The following is a 9,359-nucleotide window of genomic DNA, read 5'->3' as shown; positions in this document are numbered from 1 at the left end:
CCCCTCTGTGTTGCAAGGTTGTAGTAGAATTTGTGTAGAACCAATGCAGGTAGTCAATCATGGACTTCCCCACCATTTGGTGGCGTGCAAGTCCATTCAGATTGCGGTGTGTGTGGCGCTGTCAAATGCCTTTGACAGGTCTATATTAGCCATGTAAAGGCTTCGCCCCGCGGCATGACTTGTCTTAAGTAGCGTACTCAGAATCATGATGTTCTCAAAGCATCCATCAGTGGTTTTAAACGCCCGTTGCTCGTCATAGAGAGTCATAGTTACTCCCGCCGTTTACCCGCGCTTTGATGAATCTCTTCACGTTGACATTCAGAGCACTGGGCAGAAATCACATTGCGTCAACACCGACCAGCGGCCATCGCAATGCTTTGTTTTAATTAGATAGTCGGATTCCCCCGGTTCATGCCAGTTCTGAGTTGACTGTTTTTTGCCGGCCGAAGCATAGCACTTTGGGCACGAAGCCCTCAGACGCCGCGCAGCTGAGGCTTTCCACAGGAAGGTCCCGACGCTGGTCCGGGCTTGGCCGCGCCGCGTCAACGGCGAGCCCCGCCCAGTTCCGGTGCAGTGCCGTTCCTGCTTCAGGTCCCCAGCCCGACCGGCTCAGTCCTCAGAGCCAATCCTTATCCCAAGGTTACGGATCCGTTTTGCCGACTTCCCTTACCTACATTGGTCCATCGACTAGAGGCTGTTCACCTTGGAGACCTGCTGCGGATGTGGGTACGGTCCGGCACGAAAATCACACTCCCTCACTCGGATTTTCAAGGGCCGACGCGAGCGCACCGGACAGCGCAAGAACCGCACTGCTCTACGGAGCCACCATCCCTATCTCGGGGCGAACCCATTCCAGGGACTCGATCTCCTTACAGAGAAAAGAAAACTCTTCCCGGGGCTCGCATCGGCGTCTCCGAGCTGGTTTGCGTTACCGCACTGGGCCCCGAAGGACCAATCTCCGTGTCCGGGTTCGGGATTATTAACCCGATTCCCTTTCGGTCACTGCGGGGCTCTCTCCACTGCAAAAAAGTGCTCCCGCTTCGGAAAGAACTTCTCCTTTCCCTTAGGACCGACTGACCCATGTTCAACTGCTGTTCACATGGAACCCTTCTCCACTTCAGTCCTCAAGGTTCTCACTTGAGTATTTGCTACTACCACCAAGATCTGCACCAGCGGCGGCTCCAGGCGGGCTTACGCCCGACACCTTCAACGCTCACCGCAGCGGCCCTCCTACTCGCTGCAGCTTAGCACCCCCTTGTTTGCGTGCATCTGCCGGCAGCGGCCGGGGATAGGCTCGACACTAGAGCGCCATCCTTTTTCGGGGCTGGTTGCTTCGGCAGGTGAGTTGTTACACACTCCTTAGCGGGTTCCGACTTCCATGGCCACCGTCCTGCTGTCTTAAGCAACCAACACCCTTCATGGGATCTCATGAGCGTCCCGCATCGGGCGCCTTACCCCGGCGTTCGGTTCATCCCACAGCGCCAGTTCTGCTTACCAAAAGTGGCCCACTTGGCACTCTCATCGCTTCCGGAGGCCTCAGACCAGAAGGCCTCCGACACACCCATTGAAAGTTTGAGAATAGGTTGAGGTCGTTTCGACCCCAATGCCTCTAATCATTCGCTTTACCAGGTGTGACTGGTCTCGGCAACAAGCGCCAGCTATCCTGAGGGAAACTTCGGAGGGAACCAGCTACTAGATGGTTCGATTAGTCTTTCGCCCCTATACCTGGGTCGGACGATCGATTTGCACGTCAGAAGCGCTTCGGACCTCCACCAGAGTTTCCTCTGGCCTCGTCCTGCCCGGGCATAGTTCACCATCTTTCGGGTGCCAACGTGTGCGCACTAGCGCCGCCCCCACGACGTGAGCGTGTGGGAAGGGCCGTTGCTGCTCCCTTCATCGGACCCCTGGGCGGCCCGGGATCGCAACTCGGCACGGCACGAGGCCGCGCCTTCACGTTTCATTGCGCCTCTGGGTTTTGAGGGACCCATTGACTCGCGCACATGTTAGACTCCTTGGTCCGTGTTTCAAGACGGGTCGGGTGGGTTACCGACCTACTCGCCGCCAACCATGACGACCCTCCGCGGAAAGAACCCGCCTCGCCGGTTCCGAGCCCCAAACACCGAACGTCAGGCGAATACCTGGCGTAAGGCAGGCGACCCGTTGACCCAGCCGGGTTTCCCGCTCCGCATTCCGGAGGGCATGGTTTCGGGCCTCCCCGAAGGGAGTAGCCCATGAGGCCTGGGCAGGGTGACGTACTCGATTACCGGCCAGGTATAACTCCCACGACAGCCAAACAAGGGCCGTCGCCGGTCACCTCCAGCGGCCGGACTCAAAGTCGTTCTTGAAAGGGTTACCCGTGCCCGTCGCGGCGTCCTACCGACGGTGAAAAATGCGTTCCGGAGTGCGCGGCACCGCGCGGGCAGCCGGAACGGGCCCCCCCGACAAGGAGAGCCCGTAAACCAAGACGCTGACACCGCTCCACGTCACAGCGAAACTGAATCCCACCGCCCTCGAGCTTCGAGGGCCCACCCGTTTTACTCTAAGCGGTTTCACGTACTCTTGAACTCTCTCTTCAAAGTTCTTTTCAACTTTCCCTCACGGTACTTGTGAACTATCGGTCTCTCGGACGTATTTAGCCTTAGATGGAGTTTACCACCCAATTAGGGCTGCACTCTCAAGCAACCCGACTCACGGGAGGTTCCATCCCGAGAGAGCAGTGGCGGAGATGGGCCTGGCACCCACTCTGGGTCAAGCCCCTGTCAGGGGGACTTGCACCACCGCAAAACTCTCGGGAACGTTACCTCCCATACACCACATTTCCCGATCGCCGGCAAGGACGAGGGATTCGGTGCTGGGCTAGGTCCCGTTTCGCTCGCCGCTACTAAGGGAATCCCTGTTGGTTTCTTTTCCTCCGCTTAGTGATATGCTTAAATTCAGCGGGTTGTCTCGCCTGATGTGAGGTCGACAATTTATTTTGTGCGCTTTCCAACAAAAACTTCGCCTCCTTACCACATGTCAAAAACACAAAAGGATGGCGAACTAACAGTTGTTGTACACACGCTTTGCATCGCTTTCGATTCGACAAAAAAGAAAGCGCGCAATCCAACGGCATTCCCCTACTGGATCGCTCCAGTATTCATCGGGGACGCAAAGGTCTTAGACTGACGGAAGGCTACGACGCAAAAGTACTTTCCTCCCAGAAGCGTTTTTCTTTTTTTTGCGCAAATCAACGCCACGAGATTTACATTTGCCGACGCCGCGTTTCAACGCGCCAACGCCAACTCCGTCCCACGGTTTTTCCACTCGAACAACATCCACGCCAAAGAAAACAGAATCGATCGAAAAGAAACCGTTTCAAATCTCCGTTTCTAACGCACCGACGTCACAGCGCCGTTCAACGTGCGAAAGATTTTTTGGTACGGGATTTTCCACAAACGGTATCCATCGAGTTTCGTTTTCCCATGCAGTGTTCGATAAAAACTCGTAGGAGGAGGAGGACTGGTTAAGCGCACGCGTGCAATCGCACCACTCGTGCATTTGCTCAAAGAAAACGCAACGCAAGAAAGCATCAAACTGCGTGCTGCCCACGATCCGACACAGTCAAAACGAGGTAGAAAACAAATTCTCCTCTCTTGATATATGATCCGACCCTCACACAGACGAAGCCACGGGAAGGCCCGCGGCCGCAATGTGCGTTCAAAGAGTAAGTGCTCAGTGTGTCCTGCAATTCACACCAGGTCTCGCAGCTGGCTGCGTTCTTCATCGACCCGAGAACCGAGTGATCCACCGCTTAGAGTCGTGTCAATGTTTTTGGATTTTTCAATCAGTACGACAAAACACAAGTTGTTGTTTTTTTTCGCGCCCGGCACATCCCATGCCATCTCGAAAGCGCAAAAAAAGGCGTCTTCTCAAACGCCTCTTCGTTAATCAAAACAAAAGGGCGATCCTCGAGAAGAGACGAAAAAGGGGGCGATGCGCCTTTTGTAACCCGCGGATTGTCCCGGTGCACTTGAAATCTCCTCTCAATCGAGGCAGCAGAGGGCTCCCGCTGGGCGCATCATCGAAAGGAACGGAGGCCACCCAAAGAAAAAGGCACATCCGAACCACAGTTGTTGTTTTTTTTGTGCCGTCCCGACGGCATCCAAGCTTGGTCGGGATCGGCGCCAGATAAATTCGCACATCCAGTCCATTCCCCGTACAAGAGGAAGAAGACAAAACGATGCCAAATATCATCCGGTAATGATCCTTCCGCAGGTTCACCTACGGAAACCTTGTTACGACTTTTACTTCCTCTAAATGATCAAGTTTGGTCATCTTTCCAACACACCGGCGCAACCGAAAGGTCGCTCCGGGTATCGGTCCGAAGACCTCACTAAATCATTCAATCGGTAGTAGCGACGGGCGGTGTGTACAAAGGGCAGGGACGTAATCAACGCGAGCTTATGACTCGCGCTTACTGGGAATTCCTTGTTCAAGGGGAACAATTGCAAGCCCCTATCCCAATCACGAAGGAGGTTCCACGGGTTACCCAGTCTTTACAGACAGGGATAAAAACACGCTGCTTCCTTCAGTGTAGCGCGCGTGCGGCCCCGGACATCTAAGGGCATCACAGACCTGTTATTGCTCTGTTTCGTGCGGCTAGGAGCCGCTTGTCCCTCTAAGAAGGGTGCAAGGTGCAGAGAACCACGCACCTATTTAATAGGCTAGAGTCTCGTTCGTTATCGGAATTAACCAGACAAATCGCTCCACCAACTAAGAACGGCCATGCACCACCATCCACCGAATCAAGAAAGAGCTCTCAATCTGTCAATCCTCCCAGTGTCCGGGCCGGGTAAGTTTTTCCGTGTTGAGTCAAATTAAGCCGCAGGCTCCACTCCTGGTGGTGCCCTTCCGTCAATTCCTTTAAGTTTCAGCTTTGCAACCATACTTCTCCGGAACCCTAATACTTTGGTTTCCCGGAAGCTGCCCGCCGAGTGATTTGAGTAACTCAGGCGGATCGCTGGTTGGCATCGTTTATGGTTAGAACTAGGGCGGTATCTGATCGCCTTCGAACCTCTAACTTTCGTTCTTGATCAATGAAAACATTCTTGGCAAATGCTTTCGCAGTAGTTCGTCTTGCGACGGTCCAAGAATTTGACCTCTAGCGCCGCAATACGAATGCCCCCGTCTGTCCCTCTTAATCATTATCCTGTATTCCAAAAACCAACAGAACAGAAACAGGATCTTGTTCTATTATTCCATGCACTGTTATTCAGGCGAATCGCCTGCGTTGAGCACTCTAATTTTTTCAAAGTAAACGCGCCGGCCAAAGCAAGGCACCTGATGAAGGGAACCAAGCCACGACAGGCATGATGTTCAGCACGGGCCGTAACGTGGTGTCCACGCACTTCCCGCCTGTAACTGAGATCCAACTACGAGCTTTTTAAACGCAGCAACTTTAGTATACGCTATTGGAGCTGGAATTACCGCGGCTGCTGGCACCAGACTTGCCCTCCAATGGATCCTCGTTAAAGGATTTAGAGTGTACTCATTTCAATTACGGGGCCTCAAAAGAGTCCCGTATTGTTATTTTTCGTCACTACCTCCCCGTGCCGGGAGTGGGTAATTTGCGCGCCTGCTGCCTTCCTTGGATGTGGTAGCCGTTTCTCAGGCTCCCTCTCCGGAATCGAACCCTGATTCTCCGTTACCCGTAACAACCATGGTAGGCGCATAACCTACCATCGACAGTTGATAAGGCAGACACTTGAAAGAAACGTCGCCGGCTCGTGGCCGTGCGATCAGCACAAAGTTATCCAGAGTCACCACACAAAACTGACCGAAGCCCGATTGATCTTGGTCTAATAAAAGCACCCGTCGCCCCGAGGGGCTTCGGGCTCACTGCATGTATTAGCTCTAGAATTGCCACAGTTATCCAAGTAGGAAGAAACGATCTAAGGAACCATAACTGATTTAATGAGCCATTCGCGGTTTCGCCTTGTTTCGGCATGTACTTAGACATGCATGGCTTAATCTTTGAGACAAGCATATGACTACTGGCAGGATCAACCAGGTAATCTTTTCGTGGTGGGTCGCCCCAAACCCTACCAACGCGCGGACGCGGGGCCACCGTCAGGCGCCCCTTACGAACCGCAAACACACACAACGCTTAGGAATTACTTCCAAATCCAAGAAGAAATGAAGCACGTTCGAGCGCGCAGCCGGAATATCCCCGACCGAGGTCGGTACCGACGCGGCAAGAAGCGCATAAATTTCTTTCTCGTCGTAGCAACAGAAAGTCGTACGCCAAAAAAATCATTGACGACGCCGTCGCAGCGTTGCCGAGCTTTCAGGTCCCGTGAGGACGCGAGGACGCACCCCGGCCTTCGGTCAGAACGCACTCGTCATTTCACACCGTTCGGTTAGCGCGGACGCTCCGAAACACCCTCCTCTCGCATTCGTTTTCAAGACACAGGTGCACCCGAGAACCGACCCCAACGGCAGACGCCAGAGATCGCAGGTACCTTGCTGTAACGACCATGCGGCGGAGGCAGCGGCCGAGACGGCGACGAAAGGCGTCGGCGACGTCGTCAGACGCCGCTCGCACCAATCGAACGCTCGACAGACCCCACCTCCACATAATAGCACCGATAAGTATAAAGAAGATCCTTCAAGAGCATTCTGTACATAGTTTGTGGTTATCAGTTTCGGTGACTGACTGACTGACTGACTGACTGACTTACTGACTTACTGTCTCTCACTCATGTGGCTCCTCGTTATTCAGTATCATTTATTTGTCCTTCTTTCTTTCTTATTTTTTTCCCCTCTCTCTCTCCTTATATATATGTATGTATGTATGTTTGTGTGTATATATATATATATATAAATGTTCTTTTTTTCCTGTGTGCCTCTATATATACATACATACGTACATACATCCTACCCCTATAAAAAAAATTATTTCTCGCTTTTTATTAAAAACGTGCTGACCCCTGCTTGACTCTGATTACTTCTTTTCGACTTTCAGTTGATGTTAACATGGTCAACAGAAAGTTTATCGACTTTGTTATTACAAAGTAAACCAATATTTACACGGGGCGTTTCATGCGTTTTGAATTGTGTCAGAGCCGAACAATGAGCGCTATAGTAAGTGAGATTGTCACTGCTTTTAATCCGAATGCTCGCGGTATCGCGCGTGTTTACGGCAGGCTTCATAATAGGCAATTTTCTTTCTTTACACTACTCTTCTTTGCTCACTTCATTGTTTCTACCATTGGTTTCGTTTGGAAGGCCCCGCCACTTAGTTTCCGACAAAGTCCTCTCAAGGAACGAAGTGAGAAGCACGGGATTAACAAAAGAAAAAGATGCGTGTTTTCTAGCGGTTACCCGTGTCGCTTTGCGACACGGGCTTTCTGGCGCTTTCAACTGGGCGACAGCCGAACAATTTACCCTACTGCACTTGCGACGGGCAGCGCTTTCAAACGGAATACTGGAAATCTCGCTTACTCTTCTGGCAAGTTTGATAGGAGACAAATATTATTCTTTTCACGCGAATTGTTCGCTCTATTTCTAATCTCTCTCTTCCGTGTCCTTGGCATGGAACGCCCGCTTCGTCTCCCACAAAGTACTTCCGAGGAATCAAGTGCAAAACACGCGACTTTAAAATGTGCGTGTTTTCTAGCGGTTACCCGTGTCGCGAGGCGACACGGGCCTTCTGGCGCTTTCAACTGGGCGAGAGCCGAACACTGTACACTACTGCACTTGCCATGGACAACGCTTTCAAACGGAATACTGGAGATGTCGCGTGCTTTACTGCCAAGCTCAATAAGAGACGAATTTCTTTCTTTTCACGGGAATCATTTCCTCTATTTCTAATCTCGCTCTTTCGTTTCATTGGGAAGGAACGCGCGCTTAGTTAGCCGCAAAGCAGTCTGAATTAATCACGTCCAAAGTACAGAATTTTACAATATATAGTGTTTTTACCGGTTGACCGCGTCAGAAAGCGTACCTTTCCGACGAGGTCTGTGTCGCTTTGACGTGAGCGGGAGCAACGCGATTTGGGCTAGTGCACGCGAGATTGGCAGCGCTTCCAATTCCAGTACTGTAGATATTGCGTGCATTTTTTACACGCTTGAGGATGTGGGATTTTCTTTCTTGTGACGTGACCCGTTTGTCAAATTGTGTCTCGCTTTTTGGTATCGTTTAAGAAGCCCGTCCGCTTACAATCCTAAAAAAGAAAAAAAAAAGAAATTAGTAAAGAAAGACGCCTATACTTTTTTGTTGCTCTTTCTTTTATTATCTGCGCAGGATTTTAATTTGTGTAAGTTTTGTTTACCGTCCCGACTACGTAGGCGTTCGTACATGCCCGTCCTCGCGCCTCGAATTGTGTGCGAGCGAAATCAATCTCCCCAAGCTAGCTTCAGAAATTGCTCGAAAATCGAACGTGAGGAAAGCCAGAGATACGTGGTTTTCACAGGTCGTGCAAGATTAATCCATAAAGTGCGATATTGGTATATATATATATATATATATATATATATATATACATACATACATACATACAGATACATGATTTCTGCGACAAATAGGAAGACAAAAAGACCATGTTCAAGCATAATATAGGAACATTGACACTTTGCACACACAAGGGAGGTCAAATGGCAGGTTTTTCTTCCTTGTGCAGGAAACTTTATTGCAATGTCAGAAGGGAAGTTCCACTCTAGAATTGTGCGCTCAATAAAGGAGGAAAGGAAATGCACTTGAAAACCTTCACAGTTCAAGTAAGAAAACATTTCGAAACGACAGTTTGTTTTCTTGCAGGGAGGAGAAGAGGGGAGAGAGGGAGGGAGGGAGGGAGGGAGGGAAGGAAGGAAGGAAGGAAGGAAGGAAGGGGGGGGGTGCCATGCACGGTGAAGACCAGAGTGTCGAACCGAAAACCGAAGCGAACGAAAAACCGGAACCGAGGAGTTAGTTTCAGCCGAACCGAAACTGACCCGCCAACTTGGAACTGTACGGAAGAAAATATAACTGTCTATTAGTCTGACGATGAATAGAAGTACAAGGGTGTACGGCAGGGATAGCTGAAAAAAAAGGCTCTATGGACTTGGAGCGGCAGCCCAAAGTCGATGACGACGAAAAGAAAGCACACAGTTTCGGAAAACAGGCGGTAAGAAAGCGACAAATTAAGTAGCCGTCATGTCGAGTTGATTGCTTAGCTCTATTTAAGATGAAGGAAAAAAAGTAGCACAATTGATGCTTACTTGCTAAATTGAATCAACCATTATCTTGTAAAGAAAAAAAACCTCAAATGCCAATCACCTGTATTTTAGGCGACCCAACAGACTGATAACTTTTAAATTCAGGCTAAAATATAACACAAAAAA

At 50.7% G+C, this 9,359-nt stretch overlaps 2 non-coding genes and 1 pseudogene across 2 annotated transcripts; all 3 read right to left on the bottom strand.

Moving 5' to 3' along the window:
• LOC120848972 overlaps window positions 1–2,964 on the bottom strand; it is a 6,166-nt pseudogene extending 3,202 nt beyond the window's left edge.
• A 681-nt stretch (window positions 2,965–3,645) lies between these two features.
• LOC120848954 lies at window positions 3,646–3,798 on the bottom strand. Its single transcript, XR_005717810.1, has one exon. It is a non-coding gene; the product is annotated as a 5.8S ribosomal RNA (ribosomal RNA).
• Window positions 3,799–4,237: 439 nt separating this feature from the next.
• Window positions 4,238–6,052, bottom strand: LOC120848967. Its single transcript, XR_005717823.2, has one exon. It is a non-coding gene; the product is annotated as a small subunit ribosomal RNA (ribosomal RNA).
• Between the last annotated feature and the right edge of the window lie 3,307 nt (window positions 6,053–9,359).

Source organism: Ixodes scapularis, unplaced genomic scaffold (assembly GCF_016920785.2).
Source record: "Ixodes scapularis isolate PalLabHiFi unplaced genomic scaffold, ASM1692078v2 ptg000854l_1__unscaffolded, whole genome shotgun sequence".
Taxonomy (NCBI): Eukaryota; Metazoa; Arthropoda; class Arachnida; order Ixodida; family Ixodidae; genus Ixodes; species Ixodes scapularis.
The sequence above is the reverse complement of the archived record's forward strand: the minus strand, read 5'-3'. Positions and strand labels throughout refer to the sequence as shown.